At 43.7% G+C, this 22,054-nt stretch overlaps 1 protein-coding gene and 1 long non-coding RNA gene across 11 annotated transcripts in view; one reads left to right on the forward strand and one right to left on the reverse strand.

The window, feature by feature from the left end:
• The first annotated feature begins 5,081 nt into the window (after positions 1-5,081).
• The window catches only part of map3k22 (mitogen-activated protein kinase kinase kinase 22), a 179,077-nt gene continuing 162,104 nt past the window's right edge, over positions 5,082-22,054 (forward strand). For 8 of the 10 annotated variants that reach the window (XR_011352488.1, XR_011352489.1, XR_011352490.1 and 5 more), the window contains exons 1-3: positions 5,082-5,170; positions 6,261-6,411; positions 13,854-14,569. The gene's annotated coding sequence lies outside the window, so the exon portion shown is untranslated. Of the gene's footprint in view, positions 5,171-5,480; positions 5,589-6,260; positions 6,412-13,853; positions 14,570-22,054 lie in introns of all 10 variants that reach the window. The other 2 variants (XR_011352492.1, XR_011352493.1) reach the window with 2 other exon arrangements.
• LOC138755720 (uncharacterized) lies at positions 6,188-14,623 on the reverse strand. The gene is made up of 3 exons (XR_011352500.1): positions 14,511-14,623; positions 7,147-7,260; positions 6,188-6,465 (listed from the first exon to the last, which is right to left on the reverse strand). It is a non-coding gene; the product is annotated as an uncharacterized lncRNA (long non-coding RNA).

Here is a 22,054-nt window from a genome sequence, read left to right on the forward strand (position 1 = left end):
GATTAAAGGTGAAAGGAGAAAAGTTTAGGGGAAACTTCTTCACACAGCGTGGAACAAGCAGCCGGCTGAAGTGGTAAAAGTGGGCAGAATTTTCACATTTAAAAAAATTTGGACAGGTACATGGATGGGAAAGGTTAGGAGGAATGTGGACTGGGTTGAGGTCAATGGGACAATGCAGAATAATAGTTTGGCACAGACTTGAAGGGCTAAAGGCCTGTTTTCTGTACTGTAATATTCCATGATATGAAAACTGATTGTGTTGTCGATAATGTAGAGGGTAATCTTAGGTTATAGATTAACATGCTGTATTTGTTTTCCTTGGAGTAGAGAGGCTGATGAGATGCCCATTCAAGGTATACAAAGATGATGAGGGGCAAAGACAGAGTAGTTAGTTGATAAACAATAGAAAACCTTTCCCCTTGACAGAGATCTCTAAAGCTTGAGGAACTAGTAAGATGGGAAACACAGTCATGACAGCTGGAATGTAATGTTGAGAAGAATGAGGTGGTACATTTTGAGAGGATTAATAAGATTAGGGCATGTGCAATTAATGATGGGGCCACAGGGAGGACTGAGGAGCAGAAGGTTCTTGGAATACAAGCCAGAAGGTTTCAGCACATATCGATGAGATGGTTAAAAATATATGGAGGAACAAAACATGCTAGAAGTACTCAGCGGGCGATGCTGCATCTGCGGGAAAAGAAAAAGTTAATATTTCAGACCATTCATTAAAGCTGAAAATAAGTTTGTTAAGATGCAAGGAGGTTGGGAGAAGGGGATGTCTCTGACAGAGTCAAACTGAGTTGACATTAGGTATAAGCTGTCAACATAAATAAATGAATGGGAGAAGATGGAGAAAACATCTGGTTATATAGTCAGATCAACAACATGGAAGCAGGCCCTTCAGTCCAATTTGTCCATTCTGACAAGTTGTTTGCCTTAGTTAGTCTTAGCCCATATCCCTCTAAACATTTTCTATCTATGTACTTTAAATGTTGCAATTGTACTTATAGCTACCATTTTATTTTGTAGCTTTTTCCACAGACATGCCATCCTCTGTGTGCAAAGGGCACTGTCAGCTCCTTTTAAAGCTTTCCTTTTTCACTTTAACCTATGCCACCTGACTTTTGACTCTCCTATCCTGGGAAAAGAGCTTACCTATTTACTCTTTCTATTGTTACAAGCCCAGAGGACCCATAAACCCAGCAGCAATAGATATTCACAAAGACAAATGGTTACTTAAGCAAAAGTTGCTTTTAATTATCTTTAAACATGAAAATAGAATCAAACTTTAACTTATCTATTATTAATTTAACTTAATCTCCTTCTAATTCTAAGCACACGTGTATGTAATGTGTATGTAAGTTCTGAAAAGTTATTTGGTTCACGGTCCAATCTCACTTGTCATTCCTCCAAGTTCACTGGTTGTAAGCGATTCTTATCTTCTTTGGCTTGGCTTCGCGGACGAAGATTTATGGAGGGGGTAAAAAAGTCCACGTCAGCTGCAGGCTCGTTTGTGGCTGACCAGTCCGATGCGGGACAGGCAGACACGATTGCAGCGGTTGCAAGGGAAAATTGGTTGGTTGGGGTTGGGTGTTGGGTTTTTCCTCCTTTGCCTTTTGTCAGAGAGGTGGGCTCTGCGGTCTTCTTCAAAGGAGGCTGCTGCCCGCCAAACTGTGAGGCGCCAAGATGCACGGTTTGAGGCGTTATCAGCCCACTGGCGGTGGTCAATGTGGCAGGCACCAAGAGATTTCTTTAGGCAGTCCTTGTACCTTTTCTTTGGTGCACCTCTGTCACGGTGGCCAGTGGAGAGCTCGCCATATAATACGATCTTGGGAAGGCGATGGTCCTCCATTCTGGAGACGTGACCCATCCAGCGCAGCTGGATCTTCAGCAGCGTGGACTCGATGCTGTCGACCTCTGCCATCTCGAGTACCTCGACGTTAGGGGTGTGAGCGCTCCAATGGATGTTGAGGATGGAGCGGAGACAACGCTGGTGGAAGCGTTCTAGGAGCCGTAGGTGGTGCCGGTAGAGGACCCATGATTCGGAGCCGAACAGGAGTGTGGGTATGACAACGGCTCTGTATACGCTTATCTTTGTGAGGTTTTTCAGTTGGTTGTTTTTCCAGACTCTTTTGTGTAGTCTTCCAAAGGCGCTATTTGCCTTGGCGAGTCTGTTGTCTATCTCATTGTCGATCCTTGCATCTGATGAAATGGTGCAGCCGAGATAGGCTGTGCACAGAATTGAACATGTATAAAGTTCACCAGGCTTTGGTGCTCGAAAGGTAAATGGTTTTCAGAGTTGTTCCAGGATATCCACAACTGATGTACTTCCATCAGTCACATTAGTGTCTTGCTGACGAAACTTGCCCCATCAGAGTTCTCCAGATGATAACCTCTTTCTTTCAGGTCACCACAGAGTTTATTTTTGTTTCTGGTATTCCAAGTGAAACATTAGACAGCCAGTCCTCTCCTCTTGCATGAACCACAAAGGCTTCGATCAGGATGTCTTCCAAAAGCTTGCCAGCTTGTCCTATTTCAGACCCAGTAACTTCTAACTTCTGCTGGCTGCCACAGTCAAGTGAACTCTGCTTCTCTCTCTCTCTCTCTCTCTCTCTCTCTCTCTCTCTCTCTCTCTCTCTCTCTCTGAGAGAAAACCTGTTTGACTCTCTCTGCTTACAACACCACATGACCCTCTTACAACAGCGGCTCCAGCCTGCTCTTTCATCTGTTGCCTTTGATAAATAATAATCCATTAGTGATGTCACTTGAACACTCTTTAAAGCTCTTGCAAAAGGGTGTGAGAAGCCTCTATGTCTAGCATAGCTTCAGTATTTCAAGTGTTGTTTTAAAGTGTTTGCATGTGACCTACTCTAACAAACCTTTCCCAATTTATCTCCCCAAAACATTTCTATATACTGTCACTCTATTCATCATTTTATTTCCACCTATATGATTCTCCTTCAGCTTCCTACACCAGGGAGAAATGTCCCAGCCTATCCAATCTTTCCATATAACTTAAGCTTGCCTTTTACAGTGACACTTGTGAATCTAAAATAGGAATGAAGGAGTTGAAAAACACAAAGCATTCCCTGGCAGACCAGTCTATGCATCTCCTCCACTGGCAGAGGAAAAAAACAGGAAAGGAAAAAATATAAACTACAAAACAAAATGAAAACAAGAACCCTGTCTCCCTGTGGCTCAACAGGCGATGGGTTCCTTTCCTGCATTAATAGGGCATAAAATACTATATATACTTGTTTAATCATCAACATTTTTCAGGTCAACTTTGGTGGGGTGGGGGGGGGGGGTGGGTGGTGATCAACTATTACACAGGTCAAATTTTTGACTGCAGTAAGTACCAACATCGTTCAAGGCATCGGGTGCTCAGATGGGCAGGACCTGGTGGTGAGTCCACATTTGGGGTGACGGGAACTTGAATAGGTGGCTAGGGCTTAGAAGAGTCTGTGGCTGAGGTATTGGGAGCTCTGGTGGGCGAGTGGCCCAGACGAGGGTCCACATTTGGGCATCAGGAGCTTGGATGGATGGGCAGTTAGGGCATCAGGAGCAGGACATTGGGAGCTTGGATGTATGGGCAGTCAGAGCTTAGGAGCTCAGATGGATGGATGGTTGGATCTTGGGAGTTCGGATGGGTGGATGGTAAGGGCCACAAAGGGGGATTGAATTTTACATTAGTCATATGAAAACATTGAGTTTTGGGTCTAAAAAGGGGAGTTTGACTATTGGATGGTATTGTGGTGGCGCACATCCTCATGGCAAACCAGCCCCGCTTGTATTGTCACGTGGTGGGGCAGCCATGGGGAAATGGCTTCGTCAGAGGTTTCTCTCTGACTCCAGCATCCTTTCCAGCACGCACCCTGGGCAGCGATTATGATGTCACAATGGACCAGATAACTGAGCTCATGCTACACTTAAAGGGGCGCGCTGAATTTTAATAAAAACTGTTAACGACCCTCAACATGCTGGCTGTGTTTCTTCCACTGCTCACACCACCACCCCACCAAAGTTGACCTGAAAAATGTTGATGATTAAACAAGTATATATGGTATTTTATGCCCTGTGGTGCCCCGACGAGCCCAGATGTTTTTCTGGACTCAAAACACCATGGATTCAGCAGAGGTTAACGCTGTCTCCATCAAGCTTCCCCCCTTTTGGACCCACTGACCGAGAACGTGGTTTGGGCAGGCGAAAGCACAATTTCACTCCGCAAAATCTCCTCAGATGCCACGATGTTCTATCATGTCATGAGCGCTCTGGACAAAGATACAGAAAGCTATGGGCAAGCACACCACAGCATACCACCTGCAGTCCAACAGGTTGCTGGAGAGGTTCCACAGGCTTCTGAAGGCATAGCTTATGGCCAGGCTCTCTGGACCAGACTGGGCGGACAAACTACCCTGGGTCCTCCTTGGGATTAGGATGGCACCCAAGGAGGACCTGCAGGTTTCAGCAGCGGATATGGTCTATGGCGCACTGCTTTCCCTGCCAGGTGAGTTTTTCAGCCCAAACCCTGACACCACGGCCACCGAAAAAAACCCGCAGGCGAACCTATGCAGGCGATTGGCCTCCCCCGCTGCCCCACCCCCGGCACACTACGGTATCCAGCTGTTTCATCTCCCCAAAGAGTTTGACTCAGCCCAGTTCATTTCTGTGCGGAGGGAACCATAAGGTGCACTGCTACAGCGACCGTATGAAGTGCCATACAAAGTCTTGCACCGGTCCAACTGAACCTTCACCCTGGACGTTGAGGGAAGAGAGGAACTTTTTACACCGCCTGAAGACAGCCCATCTGGACTTATCACAGCTGTGCCCAAGTGCCGGGACTGGCCACCAAAGCGACAGGACGCGTAGCCGGTTCGGGGGGCTGGGGGGGGGTTTGTGTGGCAGCGCACATCCTCATGGCGAACCAGCCCCACTTGTATTGCCACGTGGAGGGGCATCCATGGGGAAATGGCCTCGTCAGGGGTTTTTCTCTCTGACTCCAGCATCCCTTCCAGCATGTGTCCTGTGCAGCGATTATGATGTCACAATGCACCAGGTGACTGAGCTCATGCTGCCCTAAAGGGACGTGCTGAATTTGTCATTAATGACCCTCCACTGCTCACACCACCACAGTATCAACGATTACATGAGTATAAACAGTATATAAGTATGGATATTTAGATATTGGAAATGGTGAAGGTTGATGCAAACAATTGATTTAACATACCTGCAGTTTGTTAATTTCTTGTTATTAATTCACAATTCTCAAGGTCCCACAGCACATTTCTATTTATATTTTCATAGATCCACTTTATGTTTAATATTACATGTACTTTTTCCTCTCAGTCATTTTTTCCTTCTTATGAGCTTTTAAGTTTTTTTGCTGCTTGGTACTAAAAAACTTTCCTATCCTTTGGCCTACCTTTGTATGCTTAATTCGGAATTTAACATTATTTTGATTCCTTCAATAACTTTAGACTATACCACTTTATCAAGGAATCCCTCAATAACTTTAGACTATACCACTTTATCAAGGAATCCCTCTTTTTAATTGGGATGAATAGCTGCCAAATATTATGGACTGGGTGAGTGAAAATCTGCCACTGTTTATCGACTGACCTGTCTCTTACTTTATTTTTCCAGTACGGACTTGAAGGGCCGACATGGCCTATTTCCGTGCTGTAAACGGTTATATGGTTATGGTTATATATTATTGTCATACCATTCTCGGCAATCTTGATAGGTTCAATAACATGATGTTCTCAGAAGCAATTTCTGATGTACTCTACAAATATATCTTCCATGCCACCCTTGCCAAGTTGGTTCATCCCATCAGTACGCACATTAAAAGCTTGCATGACGATTGTAATTCCCTCATGTGCCCTGTCCTATCAAGAAGTCACATTTTGGTAGCATCCAGATGAGATCTATCCCCCTTGTTTTTCCCCCCTGCTATTGATAATTTCAAACCAAACTGATTCCAAATTTCTATGCACTGCTTCAATACCATGATTCAATACTTCTCTGATTACACTGGATCACAAATGTTTTCAAAAGACTTTCTTCTGAAAAGAAATTGTGTTCAACTTGAAATCCCCAAACATAATTTCAGATTTGTGGTATCATGTAGGAAGTTGGAGAAACATTAAATTAACTTTTATTGAATTTAACATGTTTAATCGCATCATGATGTTGACAAATTGCATAAGTTCAACTGACTTAAAAATATTTTGCTGCTGATTTTTGTTTGTACTCAGCATCTGATGCCCATGTCCAATGGTCGTCAGCCAGCATTGATGGATTCCAGTTGCCTTGACACCACTTTTCCATGGTCACAATGTCCTGGTGAAAACTTGCACCATGTTCTTCACTGACTGCACCAAGGTCAACCGGGAAGAAGTCTTAAGTGTGAGTGCAGAAAATGAATTTTCAATGACGTGTTGCAATTCATGGTTTTATATGCTTAAAATATGACAAGAAATCACAAAAATAGGTTATATATAAAAACAGTATGTGATAGGAAAATTTTAAGGTGACTTTTGTGATCAGCAGTCTAAAATCCATAAAATACACCCAAAAGTGTTCAGGAAGGGAAGTCATTGTTCCTAATGCTACCCTTCCTCCTTTCCCTTTGGCACGTCTTGGAGCATCATTTAACCTGGAATATCGAACACCCATTCTTGGAAACTCTGCAACATTGTATCTGTCATAGATATCAGATCATATGCAGTATGTTATTTTCTATTATCAATTAATCTACCTTGTTATTCAAATAAAAACTGTTAAACTTTGATTTTTTTTACAATATTCTCTAATTTTGATCTCTCTCTCTCTCTCTCTCTCTCTCTCTCTTGTCAATTTCCCCCTGGAATCTTATGCCACTGCATTCTCATTTCCTCTTGATTTATTAATCATCCTATTTTTGGAGTCCTCCCCTTGCTGTATCTACAAAGCAATGCATTTCCCATTGCAGATATGTCTAAAACAATTGGGAAGAGGTCTGAAGTCAGAGATAGGAGGTTTAATGGAGAACTGGGGATTGTTTTTCACCTGTGGCTGAGTGGTAACTTGAAAATGTAACCTGAAGGTTTGGGAAGGCAGAGAGACTCACAACATTGAAGAAGTATCTGGATGACTACTTACATCACCAAGACCAGGGCAAATGCTCGAAAATGGGATGAATACAGATGTATATTTAATAGTTGGCATGGAGATGGTGGGCTTTAGGTCCTTTTTCTTTGATTGATTGATGACTTTCTGAAATAGCATATTTTCAAGATTTGGTCACTAAATGTATTTCTAGACCAAGTTTAAGATTGTTTATTTTCACATGTACCAAGTTGCAGTGAGAAAGTTTGTTTCATGACCAGTCCAGTTAGACATCCCATACATAGTACAGAAAGTTAGACATAATACAGAAGAACAGTTATAGAGAGAAATTGTTTTTTTTTCAGAGCAAAAGCAAAATAAAGTGGTCTATAATTCCCAGGATTCTCCCTATTTCCTTTCTTGAACCGTGGAACAACGTTCACCATCCTCCAATACTCCAGATCCACACCTGTGGCCAGTGATGATGCAAAGATATTGTTGACTTCCCAGCCATCTCTTGCTTAACTTACTGTGGTAACCTGGGGTATACCCCACCCAGTGCTGGGACTCGTATATCTGAATGTTTTCAAGAGTTCCAACACTAACTCTTTCTCAAGTTCAACATGGTCCAGCACATTTTCTATCCTGACCTCACATTCATGAAGGCCCTTCACAAGATGGAGGAGCAGATGTAGGCCCTCCTCCACTCAGCCCCACTCCCTGATTTCTCCCCGTAACCTTTTATACCCTGACTAATCAAATACCTGTCAATCTCTGCCTTAAATACACTCTTAGACTTCACTGGAACAACTGTCTGTGGCAACAAATTCCACAGACTCACGACTCTCTGATTAATCATCTGTTTTAAATTCTATCCAGAAGTTATGCTCTCTTGTCATAGAGTCACCTACTATCCTTGCCTCATCAACCCTGTCCAGCCCTTTCAGCATTCGAAAATACCTTTATGAGATCCCCTCTCATCCTTCTGTCCTCTAACAAACACAGTCCTAGAGCCAGCAGTCATTACTCATATGGTAACCCTTACATTCCTTGTATGATTCCAGCAAATCTTCTCTGAAGTGTCGCCAATGCCTGCATGTCTATTCTCAAATAAGGTGCCCAAAATTGTACGCAGTGCTCTAAGTGAGGCCTCATCAATGCTTTGTAGAGTCTCAATGCTACACCCCCGCTCTTATTGGTGTACGCTATTCCTCTAGAAATAGATGCAAACACTGCATTTATCTCCTTCACTACTGACTCAACCTGGAGGTCAACCTTTAGGATATCCTGGATGAGGACCCCCAAGTCCCTTTGCTCCTTGGAATTTTGATTTTTCTCCCCATCTAAATAATAGTCTGCCCAGCTATTTCTTCTACTGAAGGGCATAACCTTTCACTTTCCAACATTGTATATTATCTAGCACCTCTTTGCCCATTCTCTTAATCTATCCAAGTCTCTCTGCAGCCTTTCCATATCCTCAGCACCAGCCATCCTACTATCATCTACAAATTTACCATAAAACTAATCATGGTAAATCAAATTTACCATAATCTCACAATCCAAATCATTTATATACAGTGCAAACAGAGGCCCCAACACTGACTGCTGCTGGTAACTGGTAGCCAACCAAAATAGGATCCTTTTATTCCAACACACTGTTTCCTGATGATCAGTTAATGGTCTACCCATGCTAGTATCCTTCCTGTAATTCTATGATCTCTTATCTTGTTCAGCAGCTTTATGTATGGCACCTTGTTGAAGACCTTTTGAAAGTCCAAATATACAACATCCCATTGATTCTCCCCTGTCTGTCCTTGTGATTTCTTCAAAAAATTTCAATAGGTTTGTCAGGCATGATTTTCCTTTAAGAAAGTCATGCTGATTGGGCCTATCTTTTCAGACCCCACTTCCGAGTAAACACTAATATAGGGGTACCCAAAGTGGCTGATATCAACCCCCTGGGGTTGATGGGGCCATTCAAAGGGGGGGGGGGGAATCAATTTAATATAGTGCCTATGGCAGTCTCAGCCCATCTCTCGCGAGAATGAAGCTTGATGGCTGCCATGTTGTATTTGGCTTTGGCATATACTGTAGTTGAGAGGGAACAGAAGGATGGAAAGAGGTGTGAGGTATGTCCAGCACCTCCATCACACCCTGTCAGCACTGCTGCCACCCCATTCACCCCATCCAATGCTGCCACCCCGCATCCAGTGCCACACCCTCCATCCATCACAGCCACCAAATCCCCCATACAGTGCTGCCACTACCCTCCCCCAGCATCGCCACTGCCACTACCCTCATCTAGCACTGCCACCTCCATCCAATGCCACCATCACCTCTGTCTTACATCACCACCACCCCCCTCCCCATCCAGCACCATCACCCCCTCCTATCCAGCAATGCCACCCTCTCCTGTCCAGCACCACCACCCCCTTCACCCCCATCCAGCATCGCCATCACCCCCCATCCAGTGCCGGCACTACCCCCATCCATCACAGCCACCATCCCCGTCCAGCACTCCCACCTGCTCTACCCTGTCAGCACCGCCATTCCCCCCCCATCCAGAGCTGCACACCCCCCATCCATCACAGCCACCACATCCCCCCATCCAGTGCTGCACTCCCCCATCCATCACAGCCACCATCCCCGTCCAGCACTGCCAGCTTCTCCACCCTGTCAGCACCACCATCCCCCCCATCCAGAGCTGCACACCCCACATCCATCACGGCCACCACATCCCCCCCCATCCAGTGCTGAACTCCCCCCATCCATCACAGCCACCACATCCCCCCATCCAGTGCTGCACTCCCCCCATCCATCACAGCCACCAACTCTTTCCACCCCCATCCAGTGCTGCCTCCACCCAGCCCTCCCCGCCCAATCCAGTGTCACCTGGAAGTCGACAAAAGACCATGTAGTCCTTGAAGTGGTCCACGGTCTAAAAGGTTTGAGGACCTCTGCACTAAAACAAAGTATCCAGTCCCACATTCCCCCTTCCCTGAATGCATTATCTCACATTTGTAAATCTCTTCCTAATGAAGAGAGTGGGGCTGGGGTGGGATGTGCTGGCTCCTTTTGAAAGGCAGCCAGAAGAATAGATCAAGCGGAGGGGAGGTGGTGTGAAGGTCAATCTGTGCTGACAACCTTCTGCAGTTTCTTGTGGTCTTGTGCAGAGCAATTTCCATTCCACACTGTTGTGCAGCCTGACAGGCTTCTGAGGAGGTAGTGATACTGGTGCATTTTATTGGCCATCACAGTGATGTGGGGGAACCCAGATAAGGGAACTGGGAATTAAAGCTGTCTCTCTCCACTTCAGCACCATAGATGCCAACCGAGCTTTGTACCTCTTCCGGAAGTCCATTAATCTCGCTGTCATTGATGAAGTGGTTGATGTCTCTAGTCCATGTCTCTAGCCCCTTTTAATTATGTTTTGTTAATTAATTTTCATTTTGGATTCTATCTGTTTGGAGTCCTGACAGAGGGCTCAGCTTAGCACAGAGTACAAAGTCTGAAGGTGTTCCAGTCCCATTGACCTGCACCCTGTCCATAGCCCTCTATACCTCTCCAATCCATATATCTGTCCAAATACTTCTTAAATGTTAAAAAATTCACCACCTCAGCTGGCAGCTTGTTCTACACTCCAACCACCCTTGGTGTGAAGAAGTTCTTCCTCATGTTCCCCCTAAACGTTAGTTACCCTTTACACATGATGGCTGTTATGTAACCTGCTGAGTTTCTCCAGTACTTTTGTGCATTGAACGTGGCCCCAGCATCTGCAGATTTTCTTATTTTAGTCCCTCGCTCTCCAATTTATATTTTAACTTGTCTGTGTACTTCATTTCACTGGGTCAATAATCAGAATTTTCCCATCAAACACCATTGTTGAGACACCTCTGGGCAATATGTACAAATATACTACCCCTTACATCTGGAAAAACACAAGGATATTAGTCTGAAATACTGTAAATGTTAAAAATAGCTATATAATTACATATAACTATGACAATATTGTATACAAGTTCGCTGACGATGTCATGGTAGTGGGCTATAGAAAAAGGGACGGTGAGTTAGCAAACAGGAGGGAGATTATAAACTTCTTTTGAATATTTTATTTTTGAATTTCAAAGACGTATAGATTCAGACAACAATACACTTTCAACACTTATGTATAATGTACAGAGCCAGTTTTTCCCCATCCTACCCCCTTTCTCGCCATGCCCCAATACAAGCGAGAATAAAGATATATAAATTATACAAATACAAAAAACACAAATACCATTGAGGTTAATGACCCTTGCATAAAACCGAAGGAAAACCCAGGTACTGAAATAAAAAGTGGTAAGGGACAAAAAAAAATAAGAGCACAGCATCTCCGTCACACTCCACTTCTTTGATCTCAATCGTTTTCCTGCTGGAACAGGTTGTTTCAGTTCTTTTATTCCAAAAGGGTGACATTATATCTGTATATCTATGAGTTTTAAGTAGGGTTGCCTCATTCTAACGATGTGTCATAATCTTCCTTAAATTGTACCTGATTTTTTCCAAGGGAATGTAACTCTGCATTTCCAGATTCCATAGTGTAATAGCTAGTTGGGAGTCAGACTTCCATGTGACCACTATACATTTCCTGGCTACTGCCAAGGCGACCTTCAAAACATGAATTTGATACTTGGATAATTTAAAACACATGTCCATAATGTTACCCAGAAGGTACAATTCCAGATCCTGTGGAAAATCCACCTTTATAATTTTTTTCAGAATGTCTCCCAGGAAGGGAAACTTGAGAACCACTGCTCTAGACCCATTTGTTACTGAAATATTTTGCTTGATAACATTGTCATTTGCCCATTTCCTTTGGAGTTAATGAAACCATGCCCATAATGAGTCAATTAGGTACAATTAAAATACCACCTTAAGCAATCCCTTACTAATCACAGAGCACCTACGGCATAGGGAACATTTAAAGTGGTATGTAAGTGGAAAGAAAAAGGTTGAGAACCATTGTCCTAACCTGTTTACCCCTTCCCTGTAACTCAGTTCTTGAAATCTGAGCAACATCCTAATAGATCTTCTCTGCACTCTTTCTATCTTATTGATATCTTTTCTGTAGTTTGGTGACCAAAAGCGCACACAAAACTCCAAATTTGACTTACCAATGTCTTATACAACTTTACCATAACATCCCTACTCCTACACTCAATACTTTGATTTATGAAGGGCAATATGCCAAAAACTCTCTTTACAACCCTCTCCACCTCTGATACCTCTTTCAGGGAATTATGTATCTATATTCCCAGGTCCTTCTGTTTTACCACACTCCTCAGTGCCCTAACATTTACCATGTATGTCCTTTCTTGGTTTATCCTTACAAAATGCAACTCATCATACTTGTCTGCATTAATTTCCATCTGCTATTTTTCAGCCCATTTTTCCAGCTGATCCAGATCCCTCTGCAAGCCATGAAAGTGTTCTTAGTGCCATCTGTAAACTTGCTGATCCAATTTACCATATTATTATCCAGATCATTGATATAGATGACAAGCAACAATAATCCCAGCACCGATCCCTGAGGCACACTACTAGTTACAGGCCTCCAGTCTGAGAAGCAGTCATCCACCATTACTCTCTGGCTTCTTCCATCCAGCCATTGTCGAACCCAGTTCACTATTTCACCATGAATACCTAGCATCTGAACCTGCCTGACTAACTTGTGGGACCTTGTCATAGGCCTTACTAAATTCTATGTTGACAATATCCACAGCCTGGTAATCATCAACTTTTCTGGTAATCTCCTTGAAAAACTCTATAGGATTGGTTAAAGATGACCAACCATGCACAAAACCATGTGGACTATCTACAGTTTCTGGCTATCTCTCAGAACACCTACTACTGACGTCAGGTTTACCAGCCTATAATTTCCAGGGTTACTTTTGGAGCCTTTTTTAAACAACAGAAACACATGAGTTACTTTCCAATCCTACGGCACCACACCCATGGCTAGGGACATTTTAAATATTTCTGCCAGAGCAATTTCTACATTAGCCTTCCTCAAGGTCCGAGGGAATATCATCAGGCTCTGGGGATTTATCCATCCTTATTTGTTTCAATACAGCAAGCACTTCCTCCTCTTTAGTCTGTATAGGTTCCATGACCTCACTGCTTGTTTTCCTTACTTCCCATGACTCTGTTCCTGTTTCCTGAGTTAATAGTGATGAAAACAAACCATTTATGATCTCCCCCATCTCTTTTAACTCCATTCAAAGCCGACCACTTTGATCTTCAGGAGGACCAATTTCATCCCTTACTATCCTTTTGCTCTTAATATACCTGTAGAAACTATTAGGATTTTCCTTCAAGTTGTCTGCCAGAGCAATCTCATGTCTTCTTTTAGCCTTCCTGATTTCTTGAGGTTTTCTTACTTTTTTTAAATACTCCTCAAGTTCCTCATTTGCTCCACGTTGCCGACACCTGCTCTCCATCTCTCTCTTCTTCCGAACAAGATCCCCCATATCCATCGGAAACCAACTTGCCAACCTTGGCCAGGGACATGCAAACTCTGCATCGAAAATTTCACCTTTCACCCCTGAAAGATGATTCTGCCTGACCAGCGAGGGTGGGGAAAGAATCTCAGGTGGGATGCGATGCCCTGCAGGTACTCTGACAGTACATCTGAAATCTGAATTTGACATCAAATGCTGAGTTCCTTGTTTAACGATACAATTCCAATCTATTTTGACCATGGCCATTCTTTGTCCTTCAAGCTCTCCGTTGACTTCAATTGCTGCCCAAGGAAGCGGACGGGATGAGCCCGAGAGCGCCCCAAATCTCTGCTGCCTGTTCCACGGGACCCGCTATGAGCCTAACTCCAGTTCCAGAAGGACGAGGCGTGGATGCGCCACGTCACGGCTCTTTGCTGCTCATATTTCATTGACGCACGTCTGCTGAACTTTCACACGGAAAAAAACACAGTGGAGTGACTGAAAGCAAGAAACAGAGGTGGAGGGGCCAAAGTTTGGCGGCTGCGGAGAAACGAAGGAGCGATCCTGCGGAGTGTGGACTTTGCCGTTGGTTTCTTTATCTCGGATGGGGGGCGGGGGGGGGGGGGGTTATTTAAAGAAAAAGGAAGAAGCCTAAACACCGGAGAAGGAAGGAAGCCCCTTTACCCCATTAAAAAAAAGAGTTTTGCAAGGTTGCCGAGTTAAATAAGCGAAGGAGAGAGTGAATGGTGGGTGCTCCGTGGTCCCAGCGGCTTGAAGGCGCTCGGAGCGGTTGGGCTCCTGTCACCCAGCGCAGTCCGGTCAAGAGGAAGGCACTGCGGACGTGAGCTTGAGAGAGGGGGGTGGGGGGTGAAACAAAGCCCTCGCACCGACTACGACGGTTACATTGAGCCGGAGACCCTGTGGCAAAACACGACTGACTTGGCGTTCCGGTCTTCTTCAGTATTTCTGCAGATCGGAAGCTCTTTGCGCTGCCAGAGGTTTGTTGCTTCTCTTTGATCATCGCAAATCGTTGCAAAAGTGGCGAGCGCTTTCTGTTTTGCAATCCTAAAAGTTGTCCAGGAAGTGAATCAGCTCACTCCACTAACAGGTTTTCTTTCTGGTTTTGCTTCTTTAATAAGTAACAAAAACAAACCCACTTTTGGAAGCTGAGCTATAACTTTGAGTGAATTGTAGTGTGAGTTGTAGTGTAATTTGAGGGAAATGTAGTGTAATTTGAGTGAAATGTCGTGTGATTTGAGTGAAAAGTAGTGTGATTTAAGTGAATTGTAGTGTGATTTGAGTGAAATGTAGTGTGATTTGAGTGAAATGTAGTGCGATTTGAGTGAAATGTAGTGTGATTTAAGTGAAATGTAGTGTGTTTTGAGTGAATTGTGTGATTTGAGTGAACTGTAGTGTGATTTGAGTGAACTGTAGTGTGGTGGTGCGTACTAATGGATATTTTGCTGCTCTCTGCATGTTGGTCCAATTGACAACTGCACTCAGTATATATTCTTACCCTAGTTTTACTTCCCTGCAGTGTGTTTTCTGCGATTTGAATGGTGGACATTGTCAGTGGCAAAATATGTCCAACGACCATGCTAATGTGAAATCAATTTCCTGAATGTCTGACAAATTAGAAACTTGAGGGACATCAACTTGCCGCCCACATTTCTTCAGTGTTTGCGGAAGCATGGTTGAGTAATTATTGTGTGGTGACAAAATGTTAATTTCTAATCTTTCTCGCAGATTGTTACAGTGCTTTGGCTTCTTGCCACGAGAGTGGAATTATTGTGGTTTTACGAGGAGAATTTTGGGGATGCTCATATAAAACAATCGGAGTGTAACACTGGACTTTTGGACACAGTTTAGGGATGCCTTTGGCCCATTTCTGCAAATGTTTGTCTGTGTCAATTTTTGGCAATGGGTCAATCCCATCTTTACTGACACCCTCTTGGCCAGTCACATGGGGGCGAGGATGACTTGCTTCCTCTCCAGTACTGTCCATTGTGGGATCTGCAGACAGTGAGGCTGCAAGTGGGGGGGGGCGGGGGTAGTTTGGGAGATGGTGCACTCTGTTCACCATTCACACTGGAACTCTTGGTGCTCTGAACAGATGTTGACAGTTCTGAAGTTGCACAGAATGCTCTCTCTTTTTGAGCAGTCTTGGGCCAGGCCTGAATTCTTGTATATTGGTGGGAACTTTGACAATACCCTTGAACCTTTTTCTGCTGTCCACCTGGGAAACCCTTGCCATGAGGTTTGCCTTTGGAATCTGATGTCAGTCTTGCAAACATGTTGGACCCTGTGTAAATGACACCTTGGTGCAGAGATTATAGGTGGGAGAGTGTTGACAATGGATTTGGAGAGTTTTACAGAGATAAAGTTGGCAGTAACCTCTCATTGTATGTGATATTGTTTGAAGATACCTTCAGCGGGTAGGACAAGTCACAAACACTAGTGATGAGCTTTTTGTTGGATTCAAGGTCTTGATCTTTAAAATCTCTCTTCCTCTTGTTATGGATTATATTATATAAATATGTTTTTAAAAGAGATTGTGGGGTGGGGGGTTTAGTGTAGGTCACTAAACCCAGATACTTGGACTTCACATCTCATTTAAAATGCAAGAATCTTGACATTCAGGTCCATGATTTTGCAGAGATGATGGAACTGCTTTGGAAAGAATTTCTACAGCCGGTTCAAATGGAAAAGTCTGGGGCTCCTGCTGATAAAGATCTTTCAAGGATTAGGTTTGGAGGGGTTCTGGTTTTTACAAGCAGAGAGAGTGAGAGAGAGAGGTCAGTTCTGCAGTTACTTTTGAGGCTGCAACATGGCAAGCTGGCAGGCTTGTCGAAAACCTCATTTTGGGTTGTGAGTTCTGAGTTCAGTCTGTTTTTTTAAAAAAAACCCTTGTAGTCTGTACAAGAGGAAATGGCTGGCTAGAGCGTTTCTCCTGAAATAAGGGAAATAAGAGGAACTCTGTGGTGACCTGATAGAAGAGGTTATCATCTGGAAAACCCATGATGGGGCAAGTTTCTTCTGCAAGACACTGAAGTGACTGATTGGAGGAAATCAGTTTGTGTGGGTGTTCACCGAGCAACAAATCTCTCTGTGAAACCAATAAGAACCTTCCTGAACAGTAACCATTTACCTTTAAACACCAGAATCTGGTAAGGATTCATAACTGTTAAATTCTGTGCACAGTATAAGAATTGCCTAATACCAGTGAACTTGGAGAAGTGAATTACTAGATTATTAAAACTTTCCTGAACATATACACATTACATAAATGTGTACTTAGATTTAGAAGGGGTTGTTAATAGTAATAAATTAAAGTTTGATCCTGTTTTCATGTTTAAAGATAATTAAAAGCATCTTTTGTTTAAGTAACCAATTGTCTTGGTGAATATGTATTGCTTCTGGGTTTTGGAGTCCTCTGGGCTCGTAACACTCTGATAGCCAAGGCTGTGCCGATGTCTGGCTGAGAGGTGATTTCCTAGATATGCAAAGCAATCCATGTTTTTCAGGTATCATTGTGAACATTTATCATTGGGCTGGTGGTGGTGTACAGTCGGTCAGATTGGTAATGATTTTAGAATTTCCATTATTATTCTGGGGCATTTTGCCTGAAGAGCGGCCAAAGTAATGGTCAGTTTCCTGCTATGATGCTGGTGTTGCAGATGTCCTTGCAATCTCATGCCAGGGAGAGATGGAGACTATTTACATTGGGCATCTCAAAGAACTGGAGATGTATCACCTGTGATGTTTCTACATCCTCCAAATCAACCAGAACACTGTCAGCAAGCATCCTTTCCCAGGGCAGAGTTATGGCACTGGCTACACTCAGTGAGTTCAGTTGGTAAGGTCATTTGCCTTCCTGACACATTATTCCAGAGATGGATGATCTGTTCTGGTCTCTTCTGTGGCAAGAGATTGTTAGGTGCGTGGTAAGAACGTATTGAAGGCCTCCTTGGAAAATGTGCAAAAAAAAAGTTGTTGGAGAGACATGGCAGGTCAGGCAGTGTTTGTGGAGGGAAATAAAAAGTCAGTGCTTTAAGTTGAGATCCTGTCTAACAACTGAATGTGGAGAGGGGAGGTGTGAGACAGGAGCCAGTCGGTGATTTAAGGACTGAGGAATGAAGGATGACAGACAGAAGGAGGCAGGTAGGGCAGGAGATGAGTGGGAGAATCGAATAGTGAGATAGGCAAATGAGAATAAATGGCAGAGGAAAAAGGGGGACAGATAGAGTCAGATGGGGGGGTTGTCTAGAGGAAGGCAATAAGCCTATCTACCAGAGCTGGAGGCAAAAGTGAGTTGTTGGAGGGGCTCTCAGCAGGTCAGGCATCGGGGGTGGAGTGAAATGGAGAGTCAATATTCCTCGAAATGGTGCAGTCCTACCAATTCTAGGCAACTTTGGCTGATGAAATGCGCAGAGTGGAGTAGAAGTATTTCCCAAACTGTTCACTTTTGGCAGGTTATAAGAATCTTGCATTGTCTTCGTCCATGACTAGAACCCACAGAACAGGATGGAAACTGTCCCGAGGGACTGTCTGGGAAGAAGGAGCTTTGTTTCATGTGTTATTCGAGTGAGTTGAGTTGTGTGACAAATATACAATATTTCCTGAACTGTCAGTCATATAATTTTTTTGTATCCTAATTATATATTCAAGATTACTGTCATATAATAAAATGTGATATTGACCAAAATTTCCTTTTGTCTACTGTTTATATAACATATTTAGCCCCGTGTGGTGCAATCCCAACAGAGTGAATTATTATGTTAGTGTGTTTCACATTAAACTTTGTCATAGTGTGGATGAAAACCCCAGTTTTCTCTTTGTTTTCACGTCTTCATTGTCGCAGTAATATTTGCTTGAGATGCTTGGAATTCGGGTTCAGAAATCCCATTTTAATTCTCTGCATATCTCCGCCTCTTTAATAGATATCTCTTGATGAAGTGATGGCTACCATCCATTTTGTTTATTCATGCTTGGTATCTTTAGAAATTTTAAATGTGATATAATTTCAAGCTTTTGCATGTTTACATTTTTAACGAGGGAATTGTACAGTTCGAGATGAAACCCAACATCACTATTGGCGACTGGATGTAGTGTGTGTTTACATGTTACTGTTGCTGAAGCATGAAATAGATAGGACTAGCCTCGCCAAACTAACCCAGCTTAGCGCCGACATTGGCGACTTCAGGGGTTTTTATGAGACACTAAAGGTGGTGTACGGCCCCTCACCCCAAGTCCAAAGCCCTCTGCGCAGCTCAGATGGCGAAGTCCTCCTCACCAAAAAGATCTCCATCCTCAATCGATGGTCAGAACACTACCAATCCCTTTTCAGTGCCAACCGCTCAGTCAAAGAATCCGACCTGCTCCAGCTCCCTCAACAACCCTTGAGTCGAGAGCTGGATGAGGTCCTTACCCAGGAAGAGACATATAAGGCAATTGAACAACTGAAAAATGGCAAAGCAGCAGGTATGGATGGAATCCCCCCCAGAGGTCTGGAAGGCTGGCGGCAAAGCTCTGCATACCAAACTGCATGAGTTTTTCATGCTCTGCTGGGACCAAGGAAAGCTGCCTCAGGACCTTCGTGATGCCATCATATCACCCTGTACAAAAACAAAGGCGAGAAATCAGACTGCTCAAACTACAGGGGAATCACGCTGCTCTCCATTGCAGGCAAAATCTTCGCTAGGATTCTCCTTAATAGACTAATACCTAGTGTCGCCGAAAATGTCCTCCCAGAATCACAGTATAGCTTTCGCGCAAACAGAGGAACTACTGACATGGTCTTTGCCCTCAGACAGCTCCAAGAAAAGTGCAGAGAACAAAACAAAAACTCTAAATCACCTTTGTTGACCTCACCAAAGCCTTTAACACCGTGAGCAGGAAAGGGCTTTGGCAAATACTAGAGCGCCTCGGATGCCCCCCCAAGTTCCTCAACATGGTTATCCAACTGCATGAAATCCAACAAGGTCGGGTCAGATACAGCAATGAGCTCTCCGAACCCTTCTCCATTGACAACGGCATGAAGCAAGGCTGCGTCCTCGCACCAACCCTCTTTACTATCTTCTTCAGCATGATGCTGAAACAAGCCTTGAAAGACCTGAACAATCAAGACGCTGTTTACATCCGGTATCGCACAGATGGCAGTCTCTTCAATCTGAGGCACCTGCAAGCTCACACCAAGACACAAGAGCAACTTGTCCGTGAACTACTCTTTGCAGACGATGCCGCTTTAGTTGCCCATTTAGAGCCAGCTCTCCAGCGCATGACGTCTTGTTTTGCAGAAACTTCCAAAATGTTTGGCCTGGAAATCAGCCTGAAGAAAACTGAGGTCCTCCATCATGACTACCAGCCCCCCCACATCTCCATCGGGCACACAGAACATAAAACGGTCAACCAGTTTACCTACCTCGGCTGCGCCATTTCATCGGATGCAAGGATCGACAAAGAGATAGACAACAGACTCGCTAAGGCAAATAGTGCCTTTGGGAGACTACACAAAAGAGTCTGAAAAAACAGCCACCTGAAGAAACACACAAAGATCAGCATGTACAGAGCTGTTGTCATACCCACGCTCCTGTTCGGCTCCGAATCATGGGTCCTCTACCGGCATCACCTACGGCTCCTAGAATGCTTCCATCAGCGCTGTCTCCGCTCCATTCTTAACATTCATTGGAATGACTTCATCACCAACATCGAAGTACTTGAGCTGGCAGAGTCTGCAAGCATCGAATCCATGCTGGTGAAGATCCAACTGCGCTGGGTGGGTCACGTCTCCAGAATGGAGGACCATCGCCTTCCCAAGATCGTGTTATATGACGAGCTCTCCACTGGCCACCGAGACAGAGGTTCACCAAAGAAGAGGTACAGGATTGCCTAAAGAAATCTCTTGGTGCCTGCCACATTGACCACCGCCAGTGGGCTGATAACGCCTCCAACCGTGCATCTTGGCGCCTCACAGTTCGGCGGGCAGCAACCTCCTTTGAAGAAGACCGCAGACCCCACCTCACTGACAAAAGACAAAGGAAGAAAAACCCAACACCCAACCCCAACCCACCAATTTTCCCTTGCAACCGCTGCAACCGTGCCTGCCTGTCCCGCATCGGACTTGTCAGTCACCAACGAGCCTGCAGCAGACGTGGACATACCCCTCCATAAATCTTCGTCTGCGAAGCCAGGCCAAAGAGATAGGATTGAATTGGACAGTGATTTGTTTGAATAATTTTGAATTTGGCTGATGTTTGATCAGCCTCCTGGTAAAATATTCTGATTTTTCATTTCAAGAATTGTCACTGTTTGGAAGAAATAGATTTCAGGGAATGCTTAGCTCTCCTTTCCTGTTTTCTGTCATAACACATATTCCTCATGTTTGAGACAAAGTTTTCTCTGAAGCATGGCCATATGATTTGTAATCTGGATTTTAGATTTATCGTCAGAGACATACAGGTAGTCTTCAATTTACAACCCTAATTGGGACCAAGGCAGGCTGGTTGTAAATCGGATTCACTTGTCTTAACGAGGTATTAAAGAAATTTTTCAATTCAATTTTCAACAACCACTAGTCACAGGCCTCCAGTCTGAGAAGCTATTGTCCACGGCCACTCACTGGCTTCTCCCACACAGCCAATGTTTTTTAATATTTTAATATGAGATTTCACATCCAAAGTACAGAGAACCTATGGATAGATGTTAAAATTCTCAAAGATATACTACACTTAAAATCACCAATGCCTGAAGAGGGCGCACAAAATCAGTGAACCGGTGCGGACTCGAAAGGCCAACATGGCCTGTTTTCGCTCCGTAAATGGTTATATGGTTAAATGCACCTTTAATGAAGAATCTCAGCATATGTATAGTATTTTAAAAAAAATTGTTTGTATTTGTAGGTGGACATAACTCTTGTTGGGTCATAAGTTGAGGACTACCTATACATCCATCCACCCACCTACCTATCCATCCATCCATCCATCCATCCATCCACAACCAAGACCCACCTTAGCCTTAAATAATACTCAAGCTTGTACTCTTTTAGGCAGAAATTAATGGCTGTTGTCCAGGGTGAGTTCACCAGCTGTCTTTTTTTCCCTCCCTCAAAGAGACGTTGTGGTGACATGTTGTTGCCGTGGAGGCTGTCCTTGTGGTTCGAAAGAAAACATTTCTTTTTGGGATGCGTATTGAACTTGGAATCTTTTAATTTCATGATAATTTCATCAATTGAATAATATCCTGATTTTTTAATTGGAATTTTCAACTTAAATTGACAATTCATCCTTAAATGTAAAATGAGGTCCCTTGTCTCCTTTTAAAATATAATTGTATAAAGACATGCTAACCTTGAATTGTAAGATGAATAATTAAAATAAGGATTATAATCCACATGAGTACATTTGGTTATAATGCACACCTCACAATTGTTTTAGAGATGTTAATTTCTCTTGAAAACTGCCTGGAATCTGATTTTGAGAACAGTT

This window comes from Narcine bancroftii, chromosome 2, assembly GCF_036971445.1.
Source record: "Narcine bancroftii isolate sNarBan1 chromosome 2, sNarBan1.hap1, whole genome shotgun sequence".
NCBI classification, from domain to species: Eukaryota; Metazoa; Chordata; class Chondrichthyes; order Torpediniformes; family Narcinidae; genus Narcine; species Narcine bancroftii.